Raw genomic sequence first — 13536 nt, 5'->3', positions numbered from 1 at the left:
ATAAGAAAAGTGACTTGAAAAGGCTCTGGGCCCTGAGTGCCTCTAAGAATAGTGAATTGGGACAACAAAAGCAAGAGTGCACTTTGAAAGGAAACACAAACGTGCTCTTCCACCTGGCCGCATCTGAACCCTTTCTCAACTGATAGATCAATGCACAAAGCGAAGCTGTGTTGCATCTTTCATGTGGCTGTGCTGTTCTATAATAAGACCTGAACAAACAGGGTTTGTTTACCAGCCTTCTGGTGAAGCCACATTTTTCAATCAGGAATCTTCTCGTGTCTCATTCTCCAGCCTGCTGAAGCAGAGGGTTAGGTCTTCCCTTGACACTGATGAGGCTGCGCCACTTTCCATTGGAGAGCCTCTAGCTGCTCACTTCAGAAGCAAGCTTCGTCATGGAAAAAATGTTTAGTTTTTGAATAGGAGAAACAAAATTTGTTTTCATCAAGCCAAGAGTTCAGTGAAAACCAGGCGCCACAATCCTGTGAAGCTGGCAACAACTCTTAGCGATGTCTGAATTTACAGATGCTGCAAACAGACCTGGATTTGGGTCCCAGGCTTGAGGCAAACGGCCCTCTCTCCACTTGGATAAACAGCTTCAGAGCTGTATTTTCCCAATTGTTTAGTTGGTTGGTTTTTAAAACCAGATTTTGTTAAGGGAAATAAGAATATGTTAGGTGCCTTGTACAGCACCTAACAAACAGTGTGCTTATTCAAGGGTGGGTTCTTGCCTTGTTTTCTGTCCCTGGCAATCTCAGAAGAAGCTTGGGTCAAAGCACTGTAGGTCAGGGATTTTTGTTCTAACTCAGTAAGCACACTTTTAAAATGTTTCCTGTTTAGCAAATTACTTCTTTTTGTCTTCGCAACATTGTCTTTTTATCATCTCCTTAACTGGAGACTATTTCGAGGGGCATTAGCAGCACAGAAATCGGCAGCAGCATGGAGATCTGACTTGACAGCAAAACTCCCTTCTCATCATAGTGACCACAGCTTGCTCACATCTGAAAACTTTGCCCTTGTTCATGAAAAATATAAACCCCTTAACTAAGACCTCCTATCACCGACAGCCCCTCTCTGTGCAGACCCAGGTCAAAATATGAATAGTCTTTCTGATATGTCCCTCCTCTGTCTGAATAGAATGTCATGGAAAATGAAATATGACAGTCAAATCTGCCAGTGACCGTGAGGTGAGTAATAAGTCTTTCCTCTGCCCGCAGTCTGTTCAGCGTTCGTGGCACCGAGTTTGGCAGAGCTGCTGGGTTTGCTCATTTCCTTTACTCTGAGCCAACATTCCCAGTAGCGTCAGGACAATTTTAGAAGCAAGATGCACTCAACTGAACTTCATCTATGAAGAGATGAACAGGTGCTTACAGCTGAGTTTTCAAGTCCATGTATTACCTTGATGGCTTTTTTTTCTGTCTGAAATAGCGCAATTTTTGAATATCGGCTTTTGGCCAGTCCTCAGAGTTCAGGAAGCCATCTTCTCCTGAATCTGTTCGTTCTGGGGAACATGAAAATGCAGAGGAGACAGAAACAAATCTGCAATACATGGAGTAACCAAAATACGTGAAATAGTTGTTGAGCAATATCTAGAATGCCTTCTGGTGTACTAATGCCCTCTCTCACGACTGCTAACTCAATGGATTTTAACATCTCTGCGCTTTGCCACATTGTGTGATTTCAAATGGTATCTCAGGAAGGAACAGGGCTGAGTGCATCCACCAGTGTAAAGAAGTGACAGGGAAAGTTTATGGGGAATCATGTAGGAAGGAGCTGGAGGTTGGGGGGGGGTACATGAGGAGGAATGCATGGGCACCCTGACATACAGTCTCTGAGTTTAGTCTACAGATTTTGAAGTTTACAACCTGCAATGCTGTAGATGCGTCAGCTGACATGCTCCAACCGAGTCGGAAGCAGCACAGACCCCATATTGCTGACCAGATCAGCAGAGGCATAAATCAGCATGAGTCTGGCTGGAGTGTCTGAATGGACGCCCACACCGGCAAGTAGTGCCCTGCAACAGGAGTAGATCTGTGGAGTGAAACAGTTGGCACTGAGGATCCAATGTCCACACTATTCAGGGCGGGGGGTGAAGGGGGGTGGAGGAGGTTACTAATGCCGTCAGTGGCTGGAGCACATTAGGTACAGTCCAGAAGCATGTCTTCCAGTTTAATTTAATCTGAAAACAATCCTGCTTGTGCACCCTGAGACCATTCCACGAAGCAAACAGAAATAGGGTTGATAGGGTGACTGATTTTAAAACCACGTTCTCAGAGTGTAAAATGCTAGCATAGATGCACCCTCTCTCAACTTCTCTGACAATATAGATCAATACAGCTGAGCGCAAATCATTCCTTCGGGCAGGAAAAAGTCTGGTAATGGGTCAGTTAGTACACATAGGAAACAAAGTAGTATTTGTTCCAGAGTTCTCTATTTAGGATGTTGAAGTCTTTCTCATGCAGCTTTTGACAATTTGTAAAATACCACAGACCCGCAGCCCTGTCTGGAAAACATTCTCTGATCGCCAGTGCCTGTGCCCCCGGTCTCCAGCACCGCAGATCTCTGATGCCCCTGCCGTGCCCAGGGCTGATACTGCACAACCAGTGACATAAACCCACTGCTATTTTGTCTGACCATTAATCACTCAGGATTTCATCAGTACTTAATTGAGATACCTAAGGCACCCTTATAAAGACCGTAAGATTTCTTGCAGTTGGAGGCCTTCTCCCTTTCTAAGGCACTTACATTTTCTTTTTCTAGGAATAGCCTTGGTGATAAACCAAGTCACCTAACCCTCTGCCAACAGGGAACACGATGACTGACATTTATACGGCTCCTTTCATGCTAAGAATGTTTAAACCCACACGTGGAATCCTGCCCTGGCTGTGCTGTCGGTATGATCCCGGAGCCTTCCTACCCGCACAGGCCAGGGGTCTCAGTGTGAAGGTTCAATGCCCTTCGGTCCTGGTTTGGAAAGGATCCGTGTCCGCGGCTGCCCGACCTGGCTGGCATACGTAAGCATTAGGTAGAGAGTTACTGTGCTCGTACGCCGTGCCATGGGGAACAGCAGCGGAAGGGATGGTGCAAGTCCTTGGGTGAGGGTCCTGCAGCCATGTCACAAGCACCACTCCTCGTCCCTCCGGACAGCGATGTGCCAACAGCACCCGTGCTCTCCTGGGTACCGGCACCGGGGTAGGAACAGGTGAGTGACGTGAGCTTCACGTTTATTCTGTTCCTACTGGCTGAACGTGAGCAAGACTTGGCTATGTGTCTTGGAAGTATGAATTACTTTCTCAGGAATGCGGTGCCCAGCACTGACGTGCACCTAACCAACCACAGCAACACCAGAAATAATCAGACAAAGGAAAGAGATGCTGCTTGACTGGAGTCAATGATGACATTGAGTCTACTGTTTATGTTATTTATTATAGTCTCCATTATTTTCTGACAACGTCTTTGGGATATTTACTTATCTGTGTTGTCCAAGAGGACCTTCCTCACTAATGTAGGTCCTAATTGTACTCAGGAGCTGGGTGTAAAAACCCTTCTGGCTCAGTGTTCAGAATCACCTTCTGTAGCCATTGCTGAATTTATTTGTGACTTTTTTCTCACCCAGCTACTAACTAGTCCCAGCTCAGCAAGATGTGGAACGATGACGTTATAGAAATTGTTACTGTAACACTGTGAAGTTCCTGAAAAATAACAATGGCTTTTTAGATCAAATCAGAAATAAGGCAGAATGTGAGTGTGAATGTCCTTCCTGAATTTGTCGGTCTGATTATGTGCTGATTGAGTGTCCCTAATGCTATAATTATTAAAAGGGAGCTCAGGGGGCAAAAAAACAGGCTCCACAAGAGCCTACAGATTGCTCCATTGTGTCAAAAAGAAACATGATTCCTAGTAAGCGTAAATGTCGCTCTTCTTACCGCTTTGTGCAAACAGCCAGGGCTGATGCCATGGCTGCTGGCAAGGAAAGCTCTGAATCAAAGAGGGACACTTGAATATTTAAGTGTAAAGTACAGTTCAAAAGCAGAAGCGCTTATATACAATTGAAATAAAAGGTCTGAGCTCTATACTTCAGGCACAGGCCATTAATTAATATCTCAGTGCCACTCTAAATTACCATCATGCTGCAAAAGGAGAATGATATATTCCTTTTGGCAGTTCAGCGGCAATTTGAAGAAGAAAAAGCCACTAGCATTTTTCAGATGACAGACTGAAGATTGGGATTATTTAAAGATGACAGCAAAGCCAAGAGTGACCTGCAGAAGTCAGAGAGCAGATTAAATATTTAATATTAATATTGATAGTTTATGGAACATGCGTCATGGACAGAGTCACAACACAAAGCTGTCTGAGGAGCAAACAGCTCAGCTGTTCCTTCAGCCAGCATGCCAAACACAACTTCAGTTTCTGTACCACAAACTACCTTCAGAGAAACCTGAAAACTGTATAAAGGGGACATAGAAAAGGGAAATTGGACTTCATTTTTTCTTTTATGAAACTTGAACTTCTGCAGGGCAGCTACATAAGTTCTTAAATGAAAATGTCATAACTATCAAATGAAAGTATCATTTAGTTACAAAGGAAGTCGATATTTCTGTAGCCAGAAGCAAGCAAGAGGGACAAGAGGGAAGCTGAAGAGGGTGGTGTCACTCAGTGTTGATGGGAGCCCTGGTCTTTTGAGTGCCTGCGCACATCTGCCCAGCGACATCAGTAGTTTGCTATTTTAAAGTCAAGCACTGGTTCACTGAACCTGACTCAAAGATAACTGCAGCTTGTTTCATAAAACTGAAAAATTAATCAGTATGAAATGTATTGGAAAACAGCACAGCTATTCACGTGCCTCAGCAGTTTCCTTATTAGGTAAAACAAGCTTTAGATTGTTCTCCCAGGGCATACGATACCTCAATATGCTGCAAAATAGGCTGTTGTAAAATGAGCCTGCACGACTTGGATACCTCAATGACCACTTCTGTGACAAATGCAAATTAATATTTTGAATCCAAGGTCAAATTCTAATCACCAAAATGATAACAGCTTAGTCGCTGACTAGCTTCTTTAGAGGTATGGCTCACCGTACATTGCTAGCTTGTCCTGGGCTGACTGGGATCCAGTGGGGTTTGCAGAGGGCAGGGACCACCGGCTGCCCTTGTGATGAGCTCCCCAGTAAGTTACAGTGCAAATTCTTCCCAGCAGATGCAAAAGAAACCACCGTGGTATCAGAATCGTCCTGTGGAAAAGGAAAGCACCAAACATTAAAATAGAAAGATTAGAAGCTCATAAAACAAAGGAGTGGCTTAGGGTTCCAGGTATATCATGTTCCAAATGGTCTTTCACAGTTGGCTCGGCTCCTTGGAACCACTGAATCATTTCCTACTTGGACGCATTTGGAAATGTCAGCTTTTTCCAATTCGGTTCTATCTGGTTGCATCAACTGAAAATTCAGAGTGCCTCAGTGACAAAGTATGGTAAAGCTGGATGCATAGAAGAATATCAATTAATTCATTATCCTAGCAGAATTAACCTCGTTTAAATAGCACCAGCCCCTGCCCTGAACATGCTAGGGTAAAAATTAAAGGGAGGTCCCTTTTAAAATCTGGATTACTGTTCAACACATAATCCAGGCTTGGGTAAATTTTTAAATCTTGAGAAGTTGTTTTAATGGGAGGAGATGTATTAAGACTTGTGATCTCCAGTCCAAATACTTATTGAAGTCGGCATCTGAGCCACTTCCTTGGACTCTCAGGATTAAAGCCTGCAGCCTTTTTATATTAATTTCAAATTTTACTGAGATATTCTTTAGATAACATTTGATTATTAAGTAGATAAAACAAATCCGTAATGTGAGTTAAATTAAAGTCTTAATGAGGAAAATCTTGTTACATGGAACATGAAAGCTGCAATCATACCTGGCCATAGAAAGGTTTTATTAGGCATTAAGAGCCAGCTTCCAAGGCACATGATGGAGATTGATGGGTGGAAACTCTCCTAAACTTAATGAAAGAGAAAATCCGTCTTTCCTCCGGTATTGGTGTAGGAGGGAGAGACTGTCACAGGGAGAACCTGGCAGAGTTAGTTACAGAGCTGAATGCATGGAACAAAGCAGCATACACAGAGCAGCGTCTGTGTACACAAGGATGTGTCACCACAGGATCTGGGGCTCTTTTGCTGTCTTCTCTTCTTGTCCAACTGCAAGTAACACTGGTTGGGCACCTTCTGATGACTTATGGAGTAGAAGATTATTTCTGTCCCTGAGAGTTATGAAAATAGCTGGGTGCAAAAGAACAGGATGCTCTGTGCCTGTGGTCTTGAGGGAATGGGGTGACAGGAAAATATGCTGGATTAAGCATGTGTCATAGAATGGTTTGGGTTGGAAGGGACCTTATAGATCACCTAGTTCCAACCCCTTGCCATGGGCAGAGACACCTTCCACTAGACCAGGTTGCTCAAAGCCTCATCCAACCTGGCCTTGAACACTCGCAGGGAGAGGGCATCTACAACTTCTCTGAGCAACCTGTGCCAGTGTCTCACCACCCTCAGAGTAAAGAATTTTTTTCTTCTGTCTAATCTAAATTACTCTCTTTTAGTCTAAAGCCATACCCCTTGTCCTATCACTATATGTAAAAAGCCCCTCTCCAGCTTTCTTGTAGGCCCCTTCAGGTAGTGGAAGGCTGCGAGAAGGATTCATTTTGACTCTGTAGTCTTGGTATCAGCTGCCAGCTCAGAGGAGGTGAGTGTGATGGTAGCTACTAATTACTTTCCATCCCTGATCTGAAAAATGATGAGGCCCCTCATTTTGCATGTCTCCAGCCTGACTGCAGACTAGTGCTGGGAGAAATAATTAAAAGGCTTGGTGAGACTAATTTACATACATCCTTACATCTGGTCTAAATGCAGGAGTTTTCCTGGCCCAGGATGAGATCTGATAGTGTGAGTCCATTCAGCTCATAAATCTGGGATGACGTTAAGACAACACCAGACAGCGCATACCACAGGAAAATCCCCACGCAAACTGGCAGAGCCTCTGCGGCCAGCAGCACCGGCACAGGGATCAGCTCTTCTGAGCCTCAGCTCTTAACTCACATGCCTGTGTTGTGTGGGCAACATACAAAATGGGTATACTTGATGATTTTGGAGTGCAGACAATTCATTTTTAAAACCTTGTCAGTACCCCAGTGGTTTTTGCACTCCCTGGGGCAGTGCTGCATCCCTGCTCACACCAGGCAAACCCTCCATGGTGCTCTTCGGCCAACACCAGCAGCTCCTGGAGGGACCTCCCGTGCAGGCAAGCGGCTGGCCTGCCGCCTCCTGCCTCCCTCCCCTTCCCTGCAAACACCAGCGTCCTGGTTTTGGCTGGGTAGAGTTAATCTTCCTCCCAGCAGCTGCTGTGTTTTTGATTTAATACAAGAAGAATGTTGATAACACTGATGTTTTCAGTTGTTGCTAAGAAATCAAGGACTCTTTCCAGTCTCCCATGTTCAGCTAATGAGCAGGTGTGCAGGAGATGCGAGGGAGAACGGCCAGGCAGCCAGCCCAAGCTGGCCAGTGGAAATATTCCACACCACAGACGTTGTGCTCAGTGTATGAATGGGGGTTGGCCAAGGAGCAGGGATCTTCCTCTGTTCCATGAGTTCAAATCCTCTCTTGTCGAGAAGTTTGAACTTTTGCAGGAGTTCAGTCTTTCTAGGGCATTCCATGAAATCCGCGAGTTCCAGATTCCACGATTGCTGCTCAGGGACTGGGTACGAACTGGTCATTGGGCAGTGAGCAGAACTGCATTGTGCGCAGCTTGCTTTGCATATTCAGTAGTAGTAGTAGTAGTGGTATTTCCTTTGTTGTTTTATTAAACGGTCTTTATCTCAACGCACGAGTTTCCCCTCTTGTCCATTTCTCCTCCCCATCTCGCTGGGGGGACGGGGAGGGGTGAGCGAGCGGCTGCCTAGCGCTTAGCTGCCGGGTTACACCACGACAGCCAGCCAATAGCAGCTGTACAGTGGCTAATGCTGCTGTACCATGCGTACCTGGAACATGAGATTCCCTTTGGTATTTTGAGTGTCTGGTCAATGCTGCTAGAACAGATTAGTGGGAAAACATCTTGATACAAATAAGAAGTCATAATAAGCTCCAGGTGAATTATTTCTACTGTTTTTTTATACCTTTTTTAAAATAAAGCTACTCCAACACCACATTTCTAGAGGATCTCTACATTGTGAGGGGGCTGTTTCACCACACAGAGGGTTAACTCGTGATGGCTGTCTGCAGTGAGAGTGGAAAGAACCTGGCCACAAAGCAGCGACCATGACCACATAATTTCTGACATGACATTTATTCTCCATCCATATCATGTTTGCTGTTTGCAGACATTCGTTTGTAAAGATTTTCTTCTTGTCTTCCTGAAAAAATCAGAGTTTTATGAGAAAAACAATCAGTGAAGGTGGCCAGGGTGCCACTATCCGCTTTAAGGCATCAAAAATACAACATAACCTGAAATTCTATGATGCACAGAACCTTTCTGTTTGCTATCTATTATTTATGCTCATTGTCAATAGTTCATCAGTTCTGGTCTGTTTTCCCACATCAAAATGCTTGTTTTTCTACAGCTGTGCAGTAGAAAAAACAGTATGATCAATGACCTCAGTACAATGAACATAACTCACTTAAAATGACCTGTTTGCATACAGTCTACAAGCTGAAAACTTCACCTCCCATTTATGCAAAAAAACCTCACATTTCAGGGAAATGAAATTTATTCTCCAATACAAATGAATTTTTTCTTACTGTTTTGAGTGAGGTATTTGAATGAATTCTTGCCAATAACAAATACAGTGGTGGAAATCGGGATGAGTTTGTAAACAGCCCGCAAAGAGGAAAATTGCATTCTTCTGATAACATACCCCCCTTCATAAATATTGTAGCGAGTCCTACCTAACCAGGACCTGTTTGTGAGCATTTCTCAAAGTGATGAATTGCGTCTCACCATTTCCTTCTCTCTTTCTGATGATCTGCTGTAATGACAGCAGCTTTTATCACAGCTCTGTTTGTGAGAGCCCCTTGCTCTCTTGCTTTTTTTCTTTCTTTTACTATAAAAGCTCTCAAAGGAAGCCTTTCTATGTCAGAAGCCAAATTAACATAATATGCAGCACCTATAAATAGTTCCTTCAAATTAGACTCTTCTACAAAACCTTGAAGTGATATTTCTTTGCTTTTTTTCCTGCTGCAGGTAAATGATACAGTCTCATATAACATTTTTTCCTTTACAAAACATTACTTTTGTTGTTCTGATTTTGGCTATTTTTCAATGCTTTTGTTCAGCCACAGGTGAAAGATAGTCATCTCCTTGTTATTGTATTTTGAATTTGTGAAAAAAAGAGCTTGTTAGAAATGTGGCATGTAGTATTGGCAAATTAATTACAAGGACAATGAAAAAATTGTTCTAAAGACACATATTGGAAAGGTTGGATTTTTTATAACCTGCATTTCTAAATTTTTTTTCAAACTTTTTGAGAATTGCTTCCAGGTGTAATGGAATTAAATAGAAAAGAGCTCATCAGCTGAAAAGATTAAGACAAAGAAAGTTAAATCAATGACTGGTATGAGGATGATAAATGAGAAAATGTTAGTCACTACTTTCATACCGCAAGGCTCATGTGGTGAAATTATCAGAGGGTTAATGCAAACAAAATTATTGTATTTTTTTTTTCCACACAATGCTCAGCCAAAGAGTGGAATGCAATTCCATGTGGCAAGTGAGTTGCAGTGGAGTTTAGACAAACTCCTAGAAGAGAAATCCCTTAAGTGTTTGAACAAGACAGTCTGGAGATCACCAGTAATGCAGAGATTTCACACTGCCGAGGGGTTACGCTACGGAAAAGCCTACCGGCTGTATCCCCTAGTCCTTATATTTTTCCTCTTGGATGTGGTTGCAGGGAGGTATTGAGGCTACCCCGAGCCAACACAGTGGTTGTTATGATCTGAAGTGTCTCGTAGTCATTGCCCAGGTTTCGTTCTGGAGGAGCAGGCCTGGTGCAGCCCGGAGCTCGTGGGGATGGTGTGGCCGTGTGCCGGCCCCCGGCCCCTCGTCCTCTCTCCTTCGGGACAGCCTGGTGCGAACAGCTGGTCCCGGAATATGAGCACAGCCGCAAAATCTGCAGAAAAAACCCTAATACTGCTTGTTGACTGAGGGTAGCTGCCATCGAGTTGTTAGCACTGTAAATATTAGCCACTGCCAGGAGGCAGCAGCCGCCCCAGCTGTGCCGGGTCGCTCCTGCCCCGCACAGCTGCTGCGGCGATGGAGGAGGCTCAGGGCTCTGCTCCCGCAGCGGCTGGGGCTCTTCTGCCTGATCATGATTCGGTTGGGGCGTTCCTCTAAGGACCAAGCGGTGCAAAACAGTTTAAAAATGATCCCTGGGAACTATACTCTTGTCAACTAACACTCTTCTCAGTGTTAGTTGCCTACCACTGCTAAAGAAAGAAGAAATGGCTGATATTACCAAGCACAGCTTTTCAAAGCCTGCATAGGAACACCCCAGGTCTTCCAAAATATTTCATTTTTTTTCTCGCTGATTTCTTTAACACTCAGGAGCTTCCTTTCTTTTTTTTCTCCCTTTCTCGGCAATTTTAAGGACCGATAATTTAGTTTTTTGAAGAAAAAGCTCAGCTTCTCAGAGTCTTATGACTCTGGTGACTGAGCAGTGGGAAAAACACTAAATATCACAAGATGCATAATTAAATCACAGGCATCCTTCAGTTTCTGGAGATTTTGTCCTGGGAATATTTTCCCGATCTCAAAAGCAGCTAGCATTTTAATCCTGGTCAGGGAAAGGCAATCACCCCTAATCTAATTAGATTTCATTTAGGGCTTGCAATGAAGCTAACTCATGACCAAACTGTATGCTTTTTAATTCCATGGCAGCATAATCCATTGCTATATCGTGGGCAAATTACAGATCCCAGCTCATGTATAAATATAAAAATTATTTACATAAAGCATAAACAAAAGTATCGGACATCTACTCAAAGAATGTTTGTTTTGTTCAAATTTAGAATAGCATGTGCATTGAGGAAATCCTATGAAAACTATTATTTCAAACTAACAGGGCTCCTCAGTAAATATTTTTTGAGAAAAGGCAACAGCTGGAGAAGCGTGAAACAAGCTCTTTGTGCAGTCAAGCTCACTATGTTTCCCGAGACAGCACCACCTACATTAATTACTAGTTACCCTTCCCTGTAACTGTTCCTTCTTAAAGAAGAATTTACGAAATTAAAATAGCTTTGAATGTTTTGCACGCTGAAAATTTTTTTAACACTTCCGCTTCTGTAACTGAATACAATGACTCAAATACCACAGAAAAAAGTTCTTGAACCGGGTTCACAGGAGGGGTTTAGAAACAGCTTTCTCGCCCTGCTTTGATTTGACTGGCGGTTTCCAGGAATTGCAGCACGAGACTTTCATTTTTTTCACAGCTTAAGGGTTTGGTGGGTTTTTTTCATAGTGTTGCCAACCATTTTTTTAAGGAGTTTAGCTGCTCTTTGCTCAGTAACACGCTCCAGCTGTAACGCCGCCCGGGAAGGCCTCCTGCGCGGCCGGGCTGCCCCTGCCCTCACTGCGCTTTGCGGATCTCAGTGCTCTTTGTGCCTGGGCCCGCGAGCTCTGCTCAGGGGCTTTATCTGCTGTAATCACCTTGCACATTTATGGCAGTTCTCTGATTTGCTCCTCTCAGCTTTCTGGAACATTACAGCACCTAGCCTTTCATTAAACATTTTTCTTTTTTCTCATGAATGTAAATAAAAATTTAACCCAATATTCTTTCCAAGTCTCTCATAACTGGGGGAAGAATAACTCTGAGGTGAATGGGCTTTCGGTAATAGAATTGCCAAAGCGAGCACACACTGCATGACCTTCTTAACGCACAGGCAATGCGCAACGAGCCTGGCGGTGCGCTGCTCGCCGAAGCTGCCCAGATTCGGGGTACCGGAGCCCTCCACAGCTGGTGGGTGCATTACTCTGGCAGGGGCAGGATTCGTCCGAGGACTGCCCACCGACGAATCCTGTGCTCTGGGGAATTTAACAGCAAAACTCCCTTTGAATTCAGTGGTACGTGCTTGGAAAACCCCACCCTGCTGTAAGGCAGAGGGTGATGTGGGAGACAGTGTGGCAGCCATTTTCCACACAAAAAGGAAAGGGAAGATAAAGGAAAATTTTGGCTCTAATTTCAGGGGAAATTGAAGCAGGCAGCGTGAATTACTGACAGGGTAACTCGTGTCAAAATAGACATGAGGGCATGCACCATACCAAGTCTCTAAATTTTTTTTCCCACATAATTAAATATGCAAGTGCAATTGAAACCTAGAGTTATCAAGCTTAGTCCATGTTAAAATGTGACTTCATTCAACCTCGTGTCTTCAGAAGTTGTTATGTACCAGGCTATATAGGAAACACTCATTTAAAAGCTTGCCACCATCTCATAGCACACCACATTTGAATAAAGGAAGCAATCTGTGTTTTCACATGAAGACAGGAATGTTTTTAATTCCCCTAAATATCTCTCATTCTCAGGCAGGAGGGCTTCATCTCACCTGTAGCTGAACCAGCCCCTCTAAAATCTTTTACCACATGTGTAAAAAGATCCCAGCTTAAATATGTTCACTTTCAGATGAGATAAATTTCTCCCCAGAAGTGAATATCTTTCCTTTAAATATAAATGGAGCCATGGTGAATGATTCGGATGTGGATGTATATATTTTATGTGACTGTATTTCATCATATGACACCCAGTCATGGTGTCCCATAAAAGTAGACTTCTGTGCTTTTGTTTTTTGAATATCTTTTAAATAAATAGATCTAATGAGGTTGATGTTTTGCAAGAAAAATGTATCATTTCAGCTTCCTCTTAAAACCAGAAGTGTTTACAAGGTTTTGTACCTTTAACTGGCAAAACCAGCTTGTTTGTACACGATTTACTTATTTTACATCCTGCCTAGGAAAACACAGTATCTACAGGCTATTTATAATCAAAAAGTGAATGGGAAGTTAGTTTTCTAAATTTATATTTAATAATTTACTTAATTCCCCAAAACGTTCTCTGTGCTTAAATTTAAGTGAAGTGACTAAATATGGAACCAGGAATCTAACACAAGCTATTATACAGTCTTATGATTACAGGATAGATCAGTACAGTCAAAGGGGGAGTTCTGTGGCTTTTTTGTTACGTTACCTTGACCTAGGAGTGCAGATACTACAGTCTGAAAAAACTAATGCCTGTTTGCTGTGGCCAGAAAACACCCAAGTTTGATCTGGTCCTTATGTGCCCACCCCACGGCTCAGTCAGAGCTTCTTCACCCAGCGCCTGGAGAAAACACAGCTCCCTTCCCTGCTGCCCCTCCAACTGCTGCTGCAGGACGTGGTTAGGAAGGTGCCTGCTGTGGGGAAAATGAGTGGGCAGCTCAGAGCACCGCCACTCATTCCACACCAGGCTCAGGACCTCAGCCTGCTGGTGTCCAGGACACAGCTTTGCACTGGTACCCTCCCAGTGCAGC

This window comes from Opisthocomus hoazin, chromosome 4, assembly GCF_030867145.1.
Source record: "Opisthocomus hoazin isolate bOpiHoa1 chromosome 4, bOpiHoa1.hap1, whole genome shotgun sequence".
Taxonomy (NCBI): Eukaryota; Metazoa; Chordata; class Aves; order Opisthocomiformes; family Opisthocomidae; genus Opisthocomus; species Opisthocomus hoazin.
This window is presented reverse-complemented; position numbering follows the sequence as displayed.